Raw genomic sequence first — 6,004 nt, 5'->3', positions numbered from 1 at the left:
GTACATAGGAAGAACAAAGCTGGTGGCAGTTCATTGCATAAAGTGCGGCAGTGCAATAAAATCGTATTAAACTCCCCTACAGAGCAAGCATGATGCATGTCAGTAGTTCATCTTTAATAAATTCATAAATACATTATCCAATGTTCATTCATTACCTTAAATTACACCAATTCATTTTCCAACTCATAATCAGTACCCACCCTAAGTCAATTCATTGTCCAAGCACATACTCAATATCCTTCATATCTACTTTCATTGTCCAAAACGTTATATCTATCTCGGGGTAAAAAGCTTGTGCAATCAGGGTGCAACAAAGTTCATTAAAAACGTCTTATTTTGTGTCGGCGCCATTTTGGGTGGGGTCAGGCAAGTTCCAGCACAATCAGAGTGTCTCTAGTCTCACATGGTTGGCCCAGAACTTTCCGTTGGCAGTTCAAAAAGTCTTGTGCTATGTGGTTAACAGTCTAGCAATATGGACCATGAGTCAAAGAGTGGGAAGGGCGGCAACAATTTTCCTACCGGGTCATTCTGGTGTTCCTCCGGAACTGAACAAGTCTGTGCCGTGGCTGCATTTTAGCCATTTCCAATCCGAGGCTGGTGCCGGCAGGAGTTGCTCCGATGTCGTGGTTCCCAGCGAAGGGGGCGGGGGCACCCATGCAGGGGGTCGGGGGCCCCCCGGCTCTTATAGAATCTTCAAGGTCGAGGAGAGACGATATGGAGCGAGTGCCCGTCCTGGGCAGAAGACCGCTTTTTGATGTTGACCCTCTTTAAGCAAAGAGTGTTGGGGTGTCGCTGGAAGCCTCCACCTGGAGGGAGGTGGGGGAGGTTCGTTCGCGCCACCTCCCCCTTCCAGCGACCCCGCGCCGTTCTTCGGCTCCGTCGCTTCGATATTGGCCGTGCCAGCCATTGAAGATGGGGGGGGTGGTCGGCGGCTGAGGCAAGACAGCCCCCCCCCTCCCTTTTCAACATGTGGCGGGACTACCTCCAACTCTCCAGGGACCCGAAACGTGGCGGGACTACCTGTAACTATGCAGGCAATGGCGAATTTGGCATGTGGCGGGACTACTTGATTTGCCGCCGTTCTCGCCCCTGGCTTCGGCCTTCTTCGTGGGTCGGACCAGGCGAGAGACAGAAGGGGGGGGGGTGGTCGGTGGCTGAGGCAAGACACCCCCCCCCCCGTGGCCTGCAGGGCAGCAGGAGAGGAGAGAAGGAGAGGTCTCTGCCATTCTTTGGACCGCCTGCCCAACATCATCTCCTCCTGACCGTGGCCAGGCGAGCCCCTCGTGCCACGAGGCCTCGCCTTCCGGATGGGCGTAACCGCGAACCTGTTGCACTTCGGGAGCTTCCGGAATGGGGGTAGGTACCTATTGAATTGTTTCTATTTCATGTGACCGTTATTTGGGCGTGGTGGGCAATGAGGCAGACATGTTTAGGGCAGAAATAGGCAACGGAACCTAGCTACCTCGTGGCTGCCTTGGTGTCAGGCTTGTCTTCCCTCGCCATTTTTATGTTTCTTATTGCTAGTTATTTCTAACGTTTTTTATTTTATTTTTAACGAAGTTGATAACTCCTCAGTGGCCTACTGATTTCGCCCAACTCCTTTTCTTGTATTTTTATGCCATAACCTATTATGAGCCATAGCGACTAGTCCACACTTAATGAACAGGTCCTTATTAGGTGTGCCCTCCAGTGGAGCTGGATAGTTCAACTCTAATAAGCGGTCCGGGCTAAAACAGGCTACCAACCAGTGGGGAGAAGATAGGCATGACGGATTACAACGGGGACAAAAGTCTGCATTACCTATCTTATCACAGCGGGCAAAGACTAGGCAGAATATTTCTATTCTCCGTTGTTTGGCGGCGGTGAATACCTCAAACGAACCAATACCGAATAATCGGCCAATCAAACAATTCAGTGGGGAGAATAAGTGGGCACGAAAAGTTATCGCTACCCACTCTTTCTCTACCTGCAAAGCGAGACCTTGTTCTTCCCTGTTTGCAGACAAAGAATCTCCAGACAATAATCCACGAACGACAGTTCGGGAAACAGTGGGGGAGGAAGATAGGCACGACGGATTACAATGGGGACAAAAGTCTGCGTTACCTATCCTTCACTGCTTGCAAAGAGAGAGCCTGTTGTTTTCTCCGTTTGCAGACGGTGAATCTCCAGAGGGTTTCAACAAAGCGTAATACTAGTATTATCCAACAAACAATCATTTCACAATTTGTCGCATTTACGCGACCTTACCCGGACCGGACCGTGTGGGCAGTTCTTCGCCTTCCTCCTTCCAGCGCCCGATCGTTCTCTTACTCCATGATTTTACCGCAGCAGTCCTGTGGGATTCCAGTCAGGACAGTAGGTCACTCAAGAGAGGTCCGTTCAGAATAGGTGAAGTTCATTCAATCGGCAGCCGGACGAGGGCCCTCTCAAGGCAGGTATACTCCGATCATTTTAGATGTTCACCTCATCGTCTGGATCTCTCTTACTGGACCGTATGTCACTGATGGGCCCCGCGTTGGGCGCCAATTGTGGAAAATGAGCCCGCATTGCTATCGATGCCCAGGCCGCTGGCGCAAACCGCCTCTTAGTTCCCATGTTGAATAATTACCAAATAAAGAGACGGGCGCTGGAAGCAGGAATCAAGAACAGAGTTTAATTCTCATGAGGAGAGCCTGTCATGTCAGACACGAAACAAGGTGCCATCGGGAGGTGCTCTAACAAGTGAGCTGAGTCTCTGTCTTTTATACTCTACAGAACACTTGGCATTACAGTCACAGCATTGTAAAACAAAGAAAAGACATCCTCATAATCCTCGTGTAAATCCTACCCCACATGTGTTCACAATAAGGACCCTTGACCTGCTGATAAGAGGGGAGGGCAATCACGCAGCTGTGTGTTCCGTCAACTGTTTAGAATGTGTGCACCTGATCATAGCCCAGGGGGTGGGGTGGCCGGGATCAATAGTGGGTTCTTTGAAAAGGAGTGACTTCATACAATAAGGGTCAGTAAATGGTATCTCCTGGCTTAGGCGATGGCCTCGGACATGTGTGGTCAGTCGGACTCGGGGGAAGGGGTCATCAAAGAGGTGGTATTCATGCAGTGTGGACAATCGAGCGTGGAGGGAAGGCTTGTCAACAGAGGGGCATTCATGGAAGGAAAGGAGGTGCTGGTCAGGCGCGGCCGTGACTCCCAAGGACAGGGTTTTGCAGAAGGAGAAGGTTTATGACTTGTTCATGTGAGGGAGAAGGAGGGGGTCAGGGTGCGCGCAGGGTCAGAGTCGCACAGAGAGAGAGAGAGGTCTTATGACCCGTACATGAGAGAACAGGGGCAGTCAGATACAGCTGGGGGGGCTATGTCAGCTGAGGCGAAGGATGCTTCTTCAAGAGGGAAATGGGGGGGGGGTGCCTGGGTCAAGCAGGATGGTTGCCTTTCATAGCAGGGTCGCGCAGAGTGCTGGGTTTCATGGTCTATGCATGTGAGAGGGGGAGGGGGGTGCTCAAATGCGCGCAGGAGGGAAGCCAGTGATTCTAATGAGTGGGCAAGAGGCCAAGGTGCCTAAAATGGCTGTCATGTACACATGGGTACAGGCCTTTGCGGGCGGAGGGATGCAGTCAATGCTTTACAATATTCATGGTGCGTGCAGGGAGGGGAGTGGGAAAAGGGAAATGAACGTTGCTTATGTACATCAATACTTCTTATTTTCTACACTGCATGCTGCCCAGGGTGCAGTGGCACAAGAGGGCCCTCTTTGTTTCTTCTCTGCCACAGCTTTTGTGGAGGAGGAACCACTATGAAAAGCACAGAAGAGAGGAAACTCGTAATATGCTCGGCGGTACCGGAGAAGTCCCGTCAAGCATTTTGCGGCCTCCTGACTGCCGTAACACCACCAGGCAATGGCAGTTCCCTGGTGGTAGCAGTTGGGGCAATGGCGGTCCGACCGCCCTAACTGTAATAGGGCGGTCGGAAGACCGCGCGCACGAGTCTGGTGGTCCATGGACTGTAGACTCGTAATAGAGCCCTTAGAGAAAATCATTCTGTCAAGTCATAAACTGAAACTGAAATGTATCAACGTTATTGCTTCCAGAACAAATGCACTGTCATATTGACATGACTGCTGGCAGTTACATTGCAGCAGATTAGCTCACAGAAAAATTAACTCTGATGTGTGCTCATTTTTATCAGCACAACAACTTTTCGTTTGGTCTTTTCATAATAACACATACTTTACTCACATTATGCTGCACACAGTATCACGACAAATGAGCAAGCACTTGACTCCCTCCTTCGGTGGTGTCAGGTGATAGATAATAGCAGCCCTGGCACTATACTCTCCACGTAGAGGTGTCCACAATGCAACACTGCCAAAACAGGAGCCCCCTGTTGGAGTGTGCCTGCCACTGGCTGATCAGACAATGAATGATCACAGACCCATCTGGATCCTGCCTGTTCCAGAATTATTTATGTCAGAGACACACTTGGTATACGCTAACAGTCGGGCTTGGCTTCCTAGATTCTGGGGGCGGGGATGGCATGTCAAAGTTCCCTAAATCATGTACTGCAGTATGTAAAGTCGAGTCACTGCCATTAAGTAAATATTAAAACGTGAGACCAAACGCTCTTTAACCACAGTGCATGCATGCAGCTGAGCTCCTACAGCGTGCCTTGTCAGCTGACTGGGAGCCCATTATTGCGTGACTACTGCATTCTTGTGCAGTAATGCAGACACCAGCACTAAAATGTGTTAGTCTAACCCCTGATGTATGGCATTTGGCAGAGATGGTTAAGTCAGAAATTCGCAAACAGAAGGAGATGATGGACAGAGAGCTGAAGCTTTTCAGGCACTCACCCACAGTCATAGTTCAGGGTTGAACCCATCATCATTCTTTAGCTCACTTCGCCAACCCAGTTCAGGCATAGCTATATGCAAATCAGTCTTGACCCTGCGCCTCATGGGAACAGTCCAACCCGAACTGCCAAGCCATGTCTACCCTGGACTGGAAATAAGCATCCTGGGACCGGTTTTGGGGTAACAGCCCTAATCAGCCACGCTAGCTTGAATCCAGTGGCTAAGTGAGCGAGGGACCCACGTCTGGGCATATCCTGCCAACTTTGGGCAAACAAAGCAAACACAAGGAGATGGTGGATGGAGCACTGAAAATTTCAGACATTCATCCCCAGTTACAGATCTGGGTTGAATCCATCATCATTCTTTAGCTCACTTTGCCACCCCGGTTCAGACATAGCTGTATGCAAATCAGTCTTGACTCTGTGCCTCATGGGAACTGTTCAGCCTGAACTACCAAGCCATGTCTTTCCTGGACCAGAAACATGCATACTGGGACCGGTTTCGGGGTACCAACCCTCATCAGCCAGGCTAGCTTGAATCCAGTGGCATAGTGAGCAAGAGACCCACGTCTGGGCATACGCTGTCAACTTAGGGCGAACAAAGAAAACACAAGGAGTCGATGGACGGAGTGCTGAAACGTTTCAGACACTCACCCCCAGTCACAGATCTGGGTTGACTCCATCATCATTATTTAGCGCACTTCGCCACCACTGTTCAGACATAGCTATGTGCAAATCAGTCTTGACCCTGTGCCTCATGGGAACAGTCCGGCCTGAATTGCCAAGCCGTGTCTTCCCTGGCCTGGAAACAAGCCTCCTATGACCGGTTTTGGGGTAACACCCCTCATCAGCCAGGCCACCTTGAATCCACTGGAAAAAGTGAGCAAGGGATCCACATCTGGCATACCCTGCCAACTTGAGGCGAACAAAGCTAATACAAGGAGATGATGGACGGAGCGCTGAAACTTTTCAGACACTCACCCCCAGTCACAGATCTGCGTTGAATCCATCATCATTCTTTAGCTCACTTCGTCTTCCTTGTGTTTGCTTTGTCCCTTGCTCACTTGACCACTGGATTCAAGCTAGGCTGGCTGGACTGTTCTCATGAAGCACAGTGTCAAGATTGATTTGCATATAGCTGGGTCTGAACTGAGGTGGC

Source organism: Lissotriton vulgaris, chromosome 5 (genome assembly GCF_964263255.1).
Source record: "Lissotriton vulgaris chromosome 5, aLisVul1.2, whole genome shotgun sequence".
Taxonomy (NCBI): Eukaryota; Metazoa; Chordata; class Amphibia; order Caudata; family Salamandridae; genus Lissotriton; species Lissotriton vulgaris.
The sequence above is the reverse complement of the archived record's forward strand: the minus strand, read 5'-3'. Positions refer to the sequence as shown.